Here is an 18,025-nt window from a genome sequence, read left to right as displayed (position 1 = left end):
ACAACTATGTTACTCAATCAACCGAAAAGACTCATAAATATCGAAGCTTAATATTTTTGGAAGTTGGAGTGGGTTTTTTTTAGATTTGGCTATCTTAGGAGGATATCTGTTTGTGCAGGTAACTATTACTGTGCCGAATTATTAGGCAACTTAATAAAAAACAAATATAATCCCATCTCACTTGTTTATTTTCACCAGGTAAACCAATATCAGTGCACAAAATTTAGAAATAAACATTTCTGACATGCAAAAACAAAAACCAAAAAAATTAGTGATGAATATAGCCACCTTTCTTTATGATAACACTCAGCAGCCTCCATCCATAGATTCTGTCAGTTGCTTGATCTGTTTTCCATCAACATTGCGTGCAGCAGTCACCACAGCCTCCCAGACACCGTTCCGAGAGGTGTACTGTTTTCCCTCCCTGTAGATCTCACATTTTATGATGGACCACAGGTTCTCTATGGGGTTCAGATCAGGTGAACAAGGGGGCCATGTCATTATTTTTTCTTCTTTTAGACCCTTACTGGCCAGCCACGCTGTGGAGTAGTTGGATGCATGAGATGGAGCTTTGTCCTGCATGAAAATCATGTTTTTCTTGAACAATACCGACTTCTTCCTGTACCACTGCTTGAAGAAGTTGTCTTCCAGAAACTGGCAGTAGGTCTGTGAGTTGAGCTTCACTCCATCCTCAACCTGAAAAGGTCCCACAAGTTCATCTTTGATGATACCAGCCCATACAGTACCCCACCTCCACCTTGCTGGCATCTGAGTCGGAGTGGAGCTCTCTGCCCTTTACTGATCCAGGCTCTGGCCCATCCATCTGGCCCATCAAGAGTCACTCTCATTTCATCAGTCCATAAAACCTTTGAAAAATCAGTCTTGACCCATTCTTGACGTTTTATCTTATGTTTCTTGTTCATAAGTGGTCGTTTTTCAGCCTTCCTTACCTTGGCCATGTCCCTGAGTATAGCACACCTTGTGCTTTTTGATACTCCAGTAATGTTGCAGCTCTGAAATATGGCAAAACTGGTGGCGAATGGCATCTTGGCAGCTTCACGCTTGATTTTCCTCAATTCATGGGCAGTTATTTTGCGCCTTTTTTGGCCAACACGCTTCTTGCGACCCTGTTGGCTATTTGCCATGAAATGCTTGATTGTTCGGTGATCACGCTTCAAAAGTTTGGACATTTCAAGACTGCTGCCTCCCTCTGCGAGACATCTCACAATTTTGGACTTTTCAGAGCCCGTCAAAACTCTCTTCTGACCCATTTTGCCAAAGGAAAGGAAGTTGCCTAATAATTAAGCACACCTTATATAGGGAGTTGATGTCATTAGTCAACACCCCTCCTCATTATAGAGATGCACATCACCAGATTTACTTAATTGGTAGTTGGCTCTCAAGCCTATGCAGCTTGGAGTAGGACAACATGTATAAAAAGTATCATGTGAGCAAAATACACATTTGCCTAATAATTCTGCACGTGGTGTATTTCTCACAGCTGAGAGTTTGCTGCAATTGGATCCGGTCTACACAATCCTCTGTGAGATCAGCACAAACCTCTCCTGTCCTGATAGTGTGATACAATGTATAAGAGCAGGTGAAGCCTATCAGTCTGGAGACAGTGGAGGATCCTCTACACCAATTTCTGCGGCCGCTATAGATTGACCCGACATATATCTGAGGTGTAGGGCCACCATAAGAGGCAGAAATCATGGCTGTGAAGAATAACACATATACATCACCCTTCCTGTTTTCTGTAGCTCATGTCAGCTTTGCTGTATAGACTTTGACAGATGAGCAGAGTCACCTCATGATTATTAGAGGTGAGGGGAGGCGATAAATGACAGCTCTATTGTACTGCTGGGTTTCTAGGTAAGGTATGAGCACCCGCCACAATTTGTAACCATATAATCAGAAGTAGCTCTGGGGCCCAGAAGCTGCAGGGGACAATGAAGGAGGAAAAGCAAGGTGCAGCTTCCTAGAACTTTGTACCGAGGTTTGGCTTTTCGGGACTATATTGCCCTTAAGTTTACTGTAAACAAAGGGATGAGTTGAGTGACAAAGCTACGGGTCACCCCAAAGTCCAGCTGAGCTCCTGTCATTCTGAAATGCAGAAGGTAATAGATTTTATACATGGAAATATCACTAGGGGAAATAATGCCAAGAAGCCATCCCAATAACATAAAGGGGCCGTCCAAGATTTTTTAAAGTAATAATAATAATCTTTTTATTTACATAGCGCCAACATATTCCGCAGCGCTTTACAATTCTAATAATTTAAAGACATTATCATCGCTGTCCCCATTGGGGCTCACATTATAAGATGCATGTGTGGCACCCCAGGGGTCTGGTTTCCACAGTAACAGCAATGTTATGTCTGAGAGCAGGTGGGAGGTCTCTTGGTCAGGAATCCTATGCATGCCACACCTCCTGCCCAGTCCTGGGAGGGGAAGAACTTCCCCTATATAAACCTGGGGCTGAGGCAGGGTTAGAGAGTTCAGAGGGAGAGTGCAGCCAGGAGGGCTGACAGGGAGCTGTGGCTCCGGCTGGGCCCAGCTCCTGGGCCATGCCAGAAGTAGAGACAGAGAAGAGAAGCAGCTATGGGAAGAAACAACAGGAGCTCTGTGGGAGCAGTGTTACAAGGAGTCAGGGGCTGGCAGCTGCAGAGCTCGCCCTGACTGAGAAGATTTCTTACCGGACCCGGAGTCCGAGGCTGTGGGGACTAACTCCTACCCAGCAGCAGAATCCGTCAGGCAGGGGATTCCAGGTCCTCTGGCCAAGAAACCCGAAGGCCCCGAGTCACCGGCCATACGGGTGAGCACCACACGGTACACTGAGGGACGTGGGCTACTTATACCCGCCTCTAGCAAGGTAGCCAGAAGAGTACAGTTAGTTTGGGAGGCCTACAACTCCGCCTGGCCAGGGGAGATCCCATCTGCTCAAGGACTGACCAGGCCCCAATTGCTAGCCAGTACTCCGGGAGGGTCTATCTTTGTCACCAGTAAAGACCCTGAACTACACCGTACCGTCTCCGAGTGGTTCCTGCTACCCCCATCATCCACGTCGGCTGCCCTGAGGCCATACCCCTCCCGTTGGGGGTTATACCATCCCCGCTGCACCATCCTTCCACCGGCCTCAGCGGTCTGCCCTGCAGCGGCAGCTCCAAAGCTGCATTCAACGGGTGGCGTAGTCATCCAACATCTACTGCTAATAGACTCGCCACTTAGTTTGACTCCCTGGGCACGGACCGGGTCACCGCCACGAGACTACTACCCCCATCTGATCCGGCTCCGGGTAAGCCCCCGTGCACGCGATGCCGCACGACACAGAAGGCCCAGGGGCGCGTCAACTTTTGGCGTAGTCGGCAGGATTTCGTGCCCGCAACCACTGGGTACTGCGTGCCTGAAAAAGACTGTTCAAACTTACCTGTGGTGAAGATTCCCGCCATCCGGCGCCATCTTCAGCCTTCTTCCCGCCATCGGTGAAGATTCCCGCCATCCGGCGCCATTTTCAGCCTTCTTCCCGCCTTCCGTGGAGTTTTCCCGCCGTTGGACGCCATCTTGAAGACGTCGCGCGGGAAGAAGAGGGGCGTGGACTCCGAAAGCGCGCGAGAACTGAAGCCCCGCCTCACGTCCGGACGTCGCGTAAGGTCCTGGAAGGAGCCCAGCAGACGCCGACGTCACAGGAGCGCGACGGAAGGTCCTCAACCCTGACGATCTACTGCGGAGCCGCGGCCTACGGAAGAGGATCATCGCAAGGTAGGCCACGGTCCACTAGGGGGGAGGAGGATGTCGGATACGGAGGAGAGCTTCACTGCCTCAACCCCCGCCAGCGCCACCGCTGCTGCAGTCATGCCTTTCACCATGCCCTATATCCCGGGAGCGGCCTGGCTACCCCAGTACTCAGGGGAGTCACATACCCTGCATGACTTTAGAGAAAAGCTGGATAGCCTCTTCCAGGTGTATCCCCTCACAGAGGAGCAAAAAGTGAGCATCCTGGTGGCCCAATTAACCGGGGCAGCCCAAAGGGAGGTAAAGTCCTGGCCACCTGGGAGGAGGACTGTCGCAGAGATACTAACCCAGCTAACCGAGGAGGAGCTGCAGTACTACCAATACGAGGAAAGCCAAGAGGACCCGGACGGGTCTGAGGACTACCCTCAGGAGGGAGCACAAAGAGGACATAGCTACTGAAGGGAAGTAGCGTGAATAAAGAGCTGTAAATAGTTACCCGTAAGGGTACAAGGACTGCTGCTAATTAAAATATGGTCCCCGTTGGGATTAGTGAATTGTTCCCCATGTGCCCCTATCTTAAACCAGGCTGAGGACTGTGAGCAGCCATTCCTCATCCCCACTGGCCGAGGACTGAGAGCGGCCATATCCTGTAAATAATTATGTGTTTCTAGTAATTTATAGGAGTCCTTGGTGGATTTACCGGGAATCCTTGTGTATAGTTGGAGCGTAACCCAGGACGGACTAAAGACTGTTAAGGACTCGGGGCAGGACAGACCCCTACCTGGTTACGTCTCCCTGTTTTGGTGAAATGGACACCTTTGTTTTCTTCAAAGACTGCACCCGGTTGCGGACACGCCGTAACCATCTTTATGTGTTTTTCTTATTGTATTATTATTGTTTATACCTTGTTATGTTTTTCTAAAAATATGTTTAGTCCTGGAGTACTAAATTTCACTAGGGGGGAATGTGGCACCCCAGGGGTCTGGTTTCCACAGTAACAGCAATGTTATGTCTGAGAGCAGGTGGGAGGTCTCTTGGTCAGGAATCCTATGCATGCCACACCTCCTGCCCAGTCCTGGGAGGGGAAGAACTTCCCCTATATAAACCTGGGGCTGAGGCAGGGTTAGAGAGTTCAGAGGGAGAGTGCAGCCAGGAGGGCTGACAGGGAGCTGTGGCTCCGGCTGGGCCCAGCTCCTGGGCCATGCCAGAAGTAGAGACAGAGAAGAGAAGCAGCTATGGGAAGAAACAACAGGAGCTCTGTGGGAGCAGTGTTACAAGGAGTCAGGGGCTGGCAGCTGCAGAGCTCGCCCTGACTGAGAAGATTTCTTACCGGACCCGGAGTCCGAGGCTGTGGGGACTAACTCCTACCCAGCAGCAAAATCCGTCAGGCAGGGGATTTCAGGTCCTCTGGCCAAGAAACCCGAAGGCACGGTCACACGCATGGGACCAGCACCGCCGTCGTGGAGTGGAAGCTACTAGAAGGCCCCGAGTCACCGGCCATACGGGTGAGCACCACACGGTACACTCAGGGACGTGGGCTACTTATACCCGCCTCTAGCAAGGTAGCCAGAAGAGTACAGTTAGTTTGGGAGGCCTACAACTCCGCCTGGCCAGGGGAGATCCCATCTGCTCAAGGACTGACCAGGCCCCAATTGCTAGCCAGTACTCCGGGAGGGTCTATCTTTGTCACCAGTAAAGACCCTGAACTACACCGTACCGTCTCCGAGTGGTTCCTGCTACCCCCATCATCCACGTCGGCTGCCCTGAGGCCATACCCCTCCCGTTGGGGGTTATACCATCCCCGCTGCACCATCCTTCCACCGGCCTCAGCGGTCTGCCCTGCAGCGGCAGCTCCAAAGCTGCATTCAACGGGTGGCGTAGTCATCCAACATCTACTGCTAATAGACTCGCCACTTAGTTTGACTCCCTGGGCACGGACCGGGTCACCGCCACGAGACTACTACCCCCATCTGATCCGGCTCCGGGTAAGCCCCCGTGCACGCGATGCCGCACGACACAGAAGGCCCAGGGGCGCGTCACATGCATTCATACATAGATCTCTTAGACCTGATAAGGCTGGCGTATTTACTGTGAAAATCGATTTCAGAATGACTGTATCATCCATCCTCTATGATAGTTTAACCTCAATCTCTACCCACCTAGCCTGAGTGACATCTCCTCAGTGTCCCTCCTCCCTGCTGCTGAACCTTCCCCCCACCTAACCTGATTGACAGCTCCTCATTGTCCCTCCTCCCTGCTGCTGAATCGCTGCTCAAACCGGATTGTTAAATCCTTGGTGTCCCTCCTCTCTGCTGCTGAATCTTTCCCCACCTAGACTGATTGACAGCTCCTCAGTGGCCCTCCTCCCTGCAGCTGAATCTTTCCCCATCTAGCCTGAGTGACAGCTCCTCAGTGTCCCTCCTCCCTGCTGCTGAATCTTCCCCCACCAAGCCTGATTGACAGCTCTTCAGTGTCCCTCCTCCCTGCTGCTGAATCGCTGCTCAAACCGGATTGTCAAATCCTTGGTGTCCCTCCTCACTGCTGCTGAATCTTTCCCAACCTAGCCTGATTGACAGCTCCTCAGTGGCCCTCCTCCCTGCTACTGAATCTTTCCCCATCTAGCCTGAGTGACAGCTCCTCAGTGTCCCTCCTCCCTGCTACTGAATACCCGACTAACTGGATTGTCAAATCCTTGGTGTCCCTGCTCCTTGATGCTGCTGAGTCTTCGCCCACCCAGCCGAATTGACGGCTGCTCAATGTCCCTCTTCCTGCTGCTGCTGAATTTCTATTCACCTAGCATGACTTGACAGTACTGCAGTGTCCCTCCTCGCTGCTGCTGAGATTTTACACTGCTCCGTACAAGCTGCAGCTGTCAGTCAAGCTGGGTGGTTTGTCCTGATGAAGAAGTTGTAAAACTTTGAAACGCGTTGACAAATAAACCGCTTATATTTGGATTCTACACCTCTTCATTTGTCTTCAATGGCAGCATAGATTAACCCATTTGTTTCCAGTTTTTATCTTCTGAGTCTTCTTGTGGGTCTGCAGCAGCCTTAAACTTTATCAGTGGTTGTGTGCACTCAACCAAACCAGGTAAGCACCACTGTGCGTTTTCTCTTAACAATTTTAACAGAGATAAGACCCTATTTGTGCTTTTTATCCTTTCCAGTTTTCTTCACTTTACTATAGTCAAGCCGTGTGGACAGAGACTGAATCCGTTTGCTGCTGAGTCTCTACACACCTAGCCTCAGTGACAGCTCTTCAGTGTCCCTCCTCCCTGCTGCTGAATCTTTCCCTCACCTAGTCTTAGGGACTGCTCCTCAGTGTCCCTCCACCCTGCTGCTGAATCTTTCCTCCACCTAGTCTTAATGACAGTTTCTCAGTGTTCCTCCTCCCTGCAGCTGAATCTTTCCCTCACCTAGTCTTAATGACAACTCATCAGTGTCCCTCCTCTCTGCTGCTGAATCTTTCCCTTACCTAGTCTTAGGGACAGCTCCTCAGTGCCTCTCCTCCCTGCTAATCAATCTTCCCCCACCTAGTCTTAGTGATAGCTCCTCAGTGTCCCTCCTCCCTGCTAATGAATCTTCCCCCACCTAGTCTTAGTGACAGCCCCTCAGTGTTCCTTCTCCCTGCTGCTGAATCTTTCCCTCACCTAGTATTAGGGACAGCTCCTCAGTACACCTCCTCCCTGCTAATGGACAGCTCCTCAGTGCCCCTCCTCCCTGCTAATGAATCTTTCCCCACCTAGTCTTAGTGACAGCTCCTCAGTGTCCCTCCTCTCTGCTGCTGAAACTTCCCACCTAGTCTTAGTGACAGCTCCTCAGTGTCCCTCGTCTCTGCTGCTGAATCTTTCCCTCACCTAGTCTTAGTGACAGCTCCTCAGTGTCACTCCTCTCTGCTCATGATTCTTCCCCCTTCTAGTCTTAGTAACAGCACATTAGTGTCCCTCCTCTCTGCTGCTGAATCCCCCCCCCATCTAGCTAGATTGGCAGCTGCCCATTGTCTCTCCTCTTCTCTACGTCTGCTGAATCGTTGCCCACCTCGCCTGATTATCAGTTCCTCAGTGTCCCTCCTCCCTGCTGCTGAGATCTCACACTGCTCTGTACAAACTGCAGCTTTTAGTCTGCCTGCATAGATGGAATTGAATCCATTTGCTCTCTCTTTAGCCAGATTAATTGCTCGTTGTAATATCAGGACTACACAACCATTCTGAAATTAATTATTTACAGCAAGCACACCAGCCTCATCAGGTCTAGGAGATTTACTTAATAATATACGCAGGTTTTATTGTGAAATATGGTGACAAATCTGCTTTAAAACAGCAGCAAATGCAATGAAAAATACCCATAATTTACTTTTGTATTCCCTGCAGGTCCAGCGCTGTCGATCCGCTTGTCTATTTACTCATCCTGTAGGGATGATGTGTTGACCATTCACCTGACCGCTGCAGCCAATCGCTGGTTGGATGGAATTTAACAATTAGTTATGATTATTTTTCCATTTTATGACAACCCCTTTAACAATGTCAATGGTGGTGGCACATGCTGATAGCTGCTGCTGACATTTTCTTTTCAGCACTGTAATAAGATGAAGATGGCAGTTGAGGATATTTTGTTAAAGGGAACCTATCAGGACCTAGTACAACAATAAAAGTGATACCTGTCTTGTGGTAATCTCATGCTCCAGTGCTGAGAAATCCTGCTTTTAAGCTATATGCTAATTAGCCTGGAAGTGCATTGTGGGCGTGTCTATGTCCTCAGAGTGCATCATGGCTGAGAGGATCAGTACCTTAAAATTAGGATAAGAATCATTTTAACAGATTAATGATGCACATTTCGATTAACTTGCATTTCTGCTTTAAAGAGTAACTAAACTTTTTTTTTATACAATTTTGTCCAGCAAGGAAAGTTCCGAAAGTTTGTAAATCACTTTATTAGGAGATTTGTTTTTATTCCTGTAAAAAATGCATCAAAGTGGCCTCCAATCTCTGACTTTTCCTGAGTTTACTTGCTGCCTTTAGCTGGGCTGATATCAGACCGTACTCCTTGGAGTACAGATGATGGCAGTGATTGATCAGCTCAGCCCCTGTGTCACTAACTCTGGGGAGGAGCTGCTGCAGGAGATCGCTGTGATAGGCTGAACTCTCAGAGGAGGAGACAAGTGCTGACCCATCACTGCCATCATCTGTACTCCGGAGGAGTACGTCCTGATATAAGTGCAGCTGAACACATGGGTATAGACTGGGGAAAAGCCGGGGTTTGGAAGCCACTTACACACGTGGTGAAAATTGTTGGTACCCCTCGTTTAATGAGAGAAAAACCCACAATGGTCACAGAAATAACTTGAATCTGACAAAAGTAATAATAAATTAAAAATCGATGAAAATGAACAAGTGAAAGTCAGACATTGCTTTTCTGCTTCCAATGTCTGACTTTCTGGATTTTTTTTTTTTTTTGCAGGAATGAAGACAAGTCCCCTAATAAAGTTATTCACAAAGTTTCATAACTGTCTGTGCAGCAAAAAATGTATTAAAACAAAGTGTCATAATTTACTATGCTGGACAAAATTATTAAAAAAAAAAAGTTTCATACCTTTCCATACTGAACAAATTATTAGAATAAAAAATAAAACTTTAACCCCCTGCTCCAGCGCTAAAGTGTCCAGTATATAAAAAGAGTCGTAAAGTGACTCACACTGTGGATTACTGACGGCATTATCCCACCCCACCTCCGCCATGGTCAGTAATCTGTTTAATCTCACACATCATTAACCCGTCTTGCTCATAGGTCTCCTCATACTGGGCTGAAATATTTACAAAACAGTTTGGAAAAATGTATAAAAATTAAAAAAAATAAAATAAAGTTTAAATCACCTTTGCTTTTCCCATTCAGACAAAATAAATAAATAAAATAAAAAATATAATAATGATAATAAATGTTTATTATTATTTAAATAAAAATATATTATTATTATTTTTTTTTTTTTAAGTTATCTAACCCAAACCGTAAGCACCATAGAAAAAAAAATTGCTTTTTTCATTCACTGCACCGCCCTAAAAAAAATGAATAAAAAGCAATTAAAATGTTGGATGTACCCTAAAAAGAGCATAAATAAAAATGACAACTCGCCCACAAAACGAAAACCTAGTGACGATGGCAAAATAAAAAAATGATGTCAGAAAATTGCCACAAAATTTTTTTTCATAGTTCTACAATTTTTTTTCAAAACAGTAAAATAAAAAAAAAATAATAAAAAAAAAAACCTCTCCAAGTTTGCTATCGCCGTAATCGCACTGACTTGGAGAATCACGATACCGCACAATGAATGGCATAAAAACAAAATAAAAAAGAACAATGGAGGAATTGTATTTTTTTTTCACCCGTCTGAATTTCTTTTCCATTTTTCATTACATTATATAGTAATATGAATTGTGTCATTCTAAGTTACAACCGGAAAAAAAAAAAAACCCCAATCCTCATACTTCTATAAAAAAAAAATGATATGGCTCTTGGGAAAAAAAAAGAGGTGGAAAAAAAATTAAAATAAAGGAGTAAAAATGACCTGCAGTGCCACATACAACCTACAGACTGGTGTGGCGCTGCATTAGCAAGAAATATCTCCTGCTGATAATAGAGAACAATAGAGAGGAAGCGTAAGCCCAGGCTTCCGGTCTGGCAGTTTTCTCGGCGTACAACACACCTCACGCTCTCTTCGTGGAAAGTTTTAGAGGTGATGAGAAGAAGCCGACGCGGCGTTTAATGACCCCCAGCAGGATGCTTCGCATAGTATCTGCCGCTTTGTTCATTGTGTTTTCCGACAACCTGTTTTCCTTGTGACATAATGAGTCATGTATTTACTATCGGTCGGTGAGAAAATCCCGCGGAGCCGGCGAAAACCGGACTGGAAATACACAGGCACAAAGTCAAGGTCTGCAGATTGTCACCCCCTCCTATATGGTAAAGTTGGGGGACCGGTGACATGGCTGCCATCGGAGCGCCCGCATCCATTGTAAGCATGCATGCTCCACTGGCCCATGCTTACAGGGGCTGCCCATCTCCTCCGCATGCACCATACAGCGGCTGCAATGAGCCGTGCACTCAGGGGCACAACTATGGGGTCCCACCATGAGCATTTACCAGCTCTATGTAAAACTTAGGGTATCGACTTGTTCACATGTTGCATTTTTACCGCAGAAAAAAATGCAGCATTTTACAGTACCAGCAAAGTGAATGCGATTTCTGCTGATTTTTTCCCTTGCAGATCTGAACCTTCAAAGGGTTCTGCAAATCTGCAGCTTCTCAATTCTTTCAGCATTTTTCACCCATTGAAATGAATGGGGAAAAAAAACATCAATTTTTCTTGCCAACACTCTGCTTTTTGGTGCAGAAAAAACTGTTGCAAATCCTCAATGGCTCTGATTCATCGTTTGCGTTTTCTTTTTCTTTTCTTTTTTTAAGTCACTCTCCTTTTTTTTGTCTCGGTATTGATTGCAGTTTTCGATGCCAAATTCTTCAAAAAGGCGAGCGCTATTCATGAATTTTGTGCAAAGTAAAAAAAAAGTCTTTTTTTTTTTTTTTTACTTCTAGAACTGTTTTTGCAACTTTTTTGGTGCCAAATTTTGTGTGTTTTGTAAGATGGTGAGAAAACTGCAACAAAATACTGGTGTACTCATAAATACATCAAGGGGGGACTAGAGTAGAGTTGAGATAAAAGGTGCACTTTTCAAAAAAAAAAAAAAAAAGTTGCAATTGATGAATCAGGGAAAAACATTTGGAAAAATGCTAAACTCCAACCACAGAGGCGAAAAAGGGAGAAAAAATATTGGAGCACGTATATAATAGACTTCCAAAAAGGCGCAAATAGAATAAAGAATTGATGTAAAACAAACAAAAGTAGACAAAAAACGGGCGCAAAGACGATGATGAATCGTGGCCAATGTGTGAACAAAGCCTAAGAGGTTTTCTTCAATTCAGCAGGTGTGGAAGAGGCACGGCTGCGGCAAAATAAAAAATCATTAGTCTCGGTTTATGTCCTTCATGGAGACAACAAACCGTAGACCCCCAAATTAATTCGAACCCCAAATCAGACTCTGGACTGTCCAGTCTTGAAAACCCATCTTTATACCCCCTGCAAATGTGGAGGCACTGCAGGGAAATTGAACATTTATTTCCAGGGTACCTACAGATCACAGATGGTCTCTGGGGGTCTCAGCAGACGGACACTTTGTAATCAGCTTATTCTCGAGTGACCCTTTTAGGCTATGTGCCCACGATGCAGAAATGAAGCAGAAACTTTCTGCAGCGTTTCTGCATGGTCTTGGCAGTCAAAAACGCTTGCGGATTTTACACACGTTTTTGACGCGTTTTTACATGCGAATTTGACTTGCGTTTTTCAAGTCCATTGGGTCCTCAAATCCGCATGCAGAAACACACAAATAATGGACATGCTGCGGATTTTTCTGCAAGGAAAATCCGCTGCGGAAAATTCCGCAGCATGGGCACCGAACATGCAGATTTTCATTGGGGACCATGGGGCACGGATTACCAAGCGTTTTTAAAGCGTTTCTGCTGCGGAAATTCCGCATCAAAAACACTTGAAAAATGCATAGTGGGCACACAGCTTTAACTGGTAGGAATTGTTCAGAGCGGAGAACCCCTTTAAATCATCTTGACAACACAACAAAACCCATTGTGAAAATATCCCCCCAATTGTCCTTACACCTCCGCACATTTATCATTCTATGCTGCAATTATACAGAATCCAACAGAACCCCCCCTCTGTATTAACCCCTTCACGCAGCGGCCAATTTCCATTTTTGCGTTTCCGTTTTTCTTTCTCCTCTTCCTCCCAGAGCCATAAAAAAAAAAGTTTTTTTTGGGTTGTGTCACCATTTTCCGAGACCCGTAACATTTTTATTTTTTAGTCTATGGAGCTGTGTGATGGCTTATTTTTTGAGGGAGGAAATGATGTTTTTATTAATACCATTTTGGGATAGATGTGACTTTTTGATCACTTGTTACAGCATTTTTTGCGGAATGGTGGTGACCAAAATAACGTAATTTTGGCATTCTTGAATTTTTTTTCAATTTAAGGTGTTTGCCGATGAGGTTAATTGTTTTTGATATTTTGATAGATTGGACTTTTAGTTTTGTCTTTTGTTTTTTTTTTCATATTTTTTAAAACACTTTTTTTTTAAACTTTTCGCTGCTATTGTTAGTTCCCTTAGGGGACGTGAAGATCCGCTCGTCCACTCGTCCGTGCTATTATATACAGCCACAGCATCGCTATATATAGCAGAAATCACAATCTTTGAGGCCCGGCCAAATACAGGGTTTCAAAGGAGCTCTGTAATGACAGGCACAAAAGGCATCAGCTGATCCCCGGCTGTCATGGCAGCCCATCGGCGACCTGCGGTCACGTCACGGGCGCGCCAATGGGCGGAGAGAATGGCGCACATGCATGTCGGCATGTGTTAAATACCGCTGTCAGAGATTGACAGCAGCATTTTAACAGGTTAACAATCGCAGCAGAGCGCAGCTCTGCATGCGATTGCTAGCGGCGGGTCCTGGCTGTAATACACAGCTGTCACCTGCCAGTTATAGGGCGAGATCACCCTGTGAGACAACTCCATACACCTGCTTCCAACTTGTGCCGGATGTCGTGCTGCATACAGAAGCAACGGCGCCGCAGTCGTTTAATTTTTTGCTGTAAATTTTGTAATTACATCAAAAAACGATTATTTTTTTTTTGCAAAAACAAAAACTGCTGAAAAAAAAAAAAGCAAAGCAAAATAAAAACACAGAAAAACCTTTGATATGAACTAATCTGCTTCCATCCAGGTGACACGACTTCCTATGTAACATCCATCACATACAGGTCGATTTGTCAGTGATCGCCCGGGCTGATGAAGCAGCACTTTACTGTAAGTGCTGCGCTCATTATATATAATGTGGGGGGAAAAAAAGCAAAAACTGTGAAAAAAATATATATCAGCTGCTTCTTAATTATTTTACAACTCTGTGGAATAATCACCCTGAATGGACACAGTAATAACCGAGTGTGCAGACATAACAGGGTTAATTAAAGGGGTATGTCATAGGTCATCAATAATATATGCCTAGAGGACCCTTTAATGCAAAAATAAAACTCAGGACACAACAATGATTGTAGATCGTCCTGATTGTGTGCTGCCCCAATGCACAATGTGCACGAAGCCCCCCACGTCCCATTTATAATACTGGTGTCTTCTTATGTGGCAGAGGGGCATTTGGGCCATTTTCGGCACCAGGGTTCATGTGCAACTGCTACCTCTGCACCCCCTATAGCTGCACCCCATAACATAATATTGGTGCGCGGCCTTAGAGCCGTGATCACACTGCGCCCTCCCTCCGCACTCTGGGGCCCCGTGACTGTCCCTGCTCGTGGCAGATGCTGCCTTTGCTGGGCTCGCCGGTTCCATCCGGATTCTGCAGCCTGGGACCGCCCTGAGAGAAGCTAACAAACCACAGGCAGAGCAGCCCCTGACCCCCCCATCATCAGTACTGGCACAGACCCAGGACAATGTCTTTGGTCTCCTACATATCAAGCAACCAAAAGTATTCAGCGCAGGGAGATAACGCTCTCAATGGCTTCCATAGCTTAGACGTCGGAAAAAGTATAAAAAAAAAAAACAACTACTTTCCCAGGAAAAAAAATATACAACAACCATTATTTCTATAGCACCAACATATTCCGCAGCGCTGTACAAGTAAAAAGTTACAAAATGCAACAAGAAAAGTTTTGCAAACTTATCAAAGATTTAGAAACAAATGAGAAAGTTTACAATGTGTCCGAGCTGGATTTATGCATAGTGATGAATGAAACCTGCAGTCCTATGCAAACCCTCACATTATTATAAGATATTGATGTGTCAGGATGAGAAGTGACAAGCTCATCCCAAGCTGGTCTCTACAGATCACACAGTCAGCTCTGCTGAATCTGTGTAATCTAGTGCATTAGGTGTGGTGCATCCAGCGCTCCTGCACCCGGGGCAAGGTTAGTTTATCTGGATTCCTGGGTAATTGCTCTTTGCATTTGTTGATGTTTTGCACCATATATGTATATAATGTACTGAGGTGAAGACGTATACCCCTTCTGTGCCTCCATTTAAAAATGCCTCCTTCTCTGTCTCCATATAATAATGCCCCTTTCTCTGCCTCCATATATTAATAATGCCCCTTCTGTGCTCCCATATAATAATGCCCCCTTCTGTGCCTCCATATATTAATAATGCCTCCTTCTGTGCCTCCATATAATAATGTCTCCTGTGCCTCCATATAATAATGCCCCCTTCTGTGCCTCCATATATTAATAATGCCCCCTTCTGTGCCTCCATATAATAATGCCCCCTTCTGTTCCTCCATATATTAATAATGCCCCCTTCTGTGCCTCCATATAATAATGCTCCCTTCTGTGCCTCCATATAATAATGCCTCCTTCTGTGTCTCCATATATTAATGTCTCCTTCTGTGCTTCCATATAATAATGCCCCCTTCTGTGCCTCCATTTAATAATGCCCCTTCTGTGCCTCCATATAATGCCCCTTATTTGCCTCCATATAATAATGCCTCCTTCTGTGTCTCCATATATTAATGCCTCCTTCTGTGCTTCCATATAATAATGCCCCCTTCTGTGCCTCCATTTAATAATGCCCCTTCTGTGCCTCCATATAATGCCCCTTATTTGCCTCCATATAATGATGCCCACTTCTGTGCCTCCATATAATAATGCCTCCTTCTGTGCCTCCATATATTAATAATGCCTCCTTTCTGTGCCTCCATATAATAATGCCTCCTTCTGTGTCTCCATATATTAACGCCTCCTTCTGTGCTTCCATATAATAATGCCCCCTTCTGTGCCTCCATTTAATAATGCCCCTTCTGTGCCTCCATATAATGCCCCTTATTTGCCTCCATATAATAATGCCTCCTTCTGTGCCTCTGTAGCACCCTGAGGATTCGGTTGCTACAGGGGTATTGCACCTCAACCCAGAGGTGTGATATTCCACTCCCGGGTAAGGATGGAGTGTGGAACTGAGCTCAGTCAGCTGCATGCACTACACACATCCCATTTCCGGAGGGCAGACCAACGGTACTCCCACTTAGAAATGTGCAGGTACGACCGAGTCTGTCCTTGGCTGGAGTGGGAGGGGGGTGGATCATCCCAGTAGTGTAGGGGCAGATAGGGGGAGCAGCCTGGGTAAAGTTAGGAGCTCATTGGGTGCTGGTCACCTGAGCTCACACATAGAGGGAGTATTTAAGGTGGGCACCATCTAAGATCAGGGTCAGTCAGTCAGCCACAGTCAGTCAGTCAGCCACAGTCAGTCTGTGAGTCTTTGCAGAGCAGTGGAAGAGAGCAGAAGAGCAGAGCAGCCCCAGCCCAAGAGTGAGAGAGGAGAGCAAGAAAGACCCAGAGGGGGAGAAAGAAGGAACTCTGAGACCCCAAATACAACCACAGGGTGAAGAGTTGGCAACAGGGTACCGGATCCCAAACTGGTGGGGGCTACAGCATACCTCAGCCAGAGACCGGAGGCCGTGGGCAGCATCTGCCACGGCCACCCACCATATCCACCCGGAAGGCAGACCACGCATAGGGTCAGGGAACCCAGAGGCAAAGGGTTCGCCAACAAGAGGCCCGAGGGAGCCGGACATAGGTGGATCCCTGGTGGGGAAGGCCAGAGACGAGGACAGGACAGAACGGGAGCTCAGAACCACGCTCCAGAACTACTTGGGGGTTGGCCGAGTCCAGGACCTGGTGGACGCAGCACGGCTCGGGTGGTCACTCAAGGCCGGAGTGACCGGAACATCTGCAGTAAGTAAAGAACCCTGAACTGCACAACCCGACTCTGACTCTCATTACCATCATCCCTGCACTTCCACAACCACCATCCTCTGCACCTGACCCCCTGAGGCTATACCCCTCCCGTTGGGGGTTATACCACCTAAGCTGCACTCACATCATCAGCCTCAGTGGACCCTGCTGCAGCGGCGGCCGTAGTGACCGCAATTCAACGGGTGGCGTAGTCGACATAAAGAACTTTAGTAACATCAGTAAGGACTGCCACACACTGAGCTTGACACCCTGGGCACGGACCGGGTCACAGCCACTCGGAGACTACAACCCCCATCTGATCCGGCTCCGGGTATTCCCCTAAAGAATATGGCCCAGGGGGCGCGTCAACTTTGGCGTAGTCGGCAGGATAACGTGCCCGCAACACCCGGGTACTGCGTGCCTGAAGAAAAGAACAAGTTTACCTCAAAAAGAAGTCTCCTGCCGGTTCCGGAGGGTCCCCGCCATCGGGCTCCATCACAGATCGATTCCCGCCGGTTGTCCGCCATTAACAGCTTTTTCCCGCCATCTGCAGAGTTTCCCGCCACTGGGAGATGATTCCCGCCATTTCCAAAGGTTTCCCGCCTTGGAAGAGCGGACGCCATTATGGGCGTGCCAGAGGGTGGCAAGAGGCTGCCTCCCATCGTGGGCCAGGACCGAACATGGCGCCAAAAGTGGAAACCGCCCCCACCAACAGAGACTGTGATGCTAGAGGTGTCTGTCAGCGTGAAAGAACTGCCCCTGGAGCTGACAATCACCAAGTGGCCCCGGGACCGCCCTCGGAGTGGGAGGACTGAGAACAAGAGAGCAAAGATGGGTGTCGCCTGGAGCAGTCTGGAGAGAGCGCACCCGGAGACAAGAAGCCTGGAGGAGAGTCCAGAAAGAGCCTACCCGGAGATGGAGGGAGAGCCAGGCAGCACCGACCCAGTGGTCAGGAGCCTGATGCGGGCCGCCACTCCAGGCAGCACCGACCCAGTGGTCAGGAGCCTGTTGCCGGTCGCCACTCCAGAAGGCCTGCTGGAGACAGCGGGAGGAGAGCAGAGCAGCACCGACCCGTTGGTCAGGAGCCTGCTAGAAGCAACGACCCCACTAGGCTTAGTGGAGGTCTTGGCACAGCTCCCCCGAGATCGGGAGTGTGCACAGACTGCGCTGGAGGGCCTCGCACGGAGGATGGCCCGGGTGCAGCGAGAGACGTTAGCAGAATGGAGCCGTGAGATGGCCCAGCAGACAAGAACTCGTCAGCGGAGCACGCCACCCGAGACGAGGAGACAGACCGCCTCTGAGGATGGCGCAGGAGGACTGAAGGCCGGAGACGGCGCCGAGAAGGGAGCCGAACGAAAGGAGGCAGGTAAAGGGGACGTCTCTACCCCAAACCGGGAAACCGCGTACCTGCCCCAGCTCCCCGTCGCAGAGCCCGAAGTACCCCC

This window comes from Phyllobates terribilis, unplaced genomic scaffold, assembly GCF_046119375.1.
Source record: "Phyllobates terribilis strain yellow unplaced genomic scaffold, ASM4611937v1 Scaffold_1__5_contigs__length_1240528914, whole genome shotgun sequence".
NCBI lineage: Eukaryota > Metazoa > Chordata > Amphibia > Anura > Dendrobatidae > Phyllobates > Phyllobates terribilis.
The sequence above is the reverse complement of the archived record's forward strand: the minus strand, read 5'-3'. Positions refer to the sequence as shown.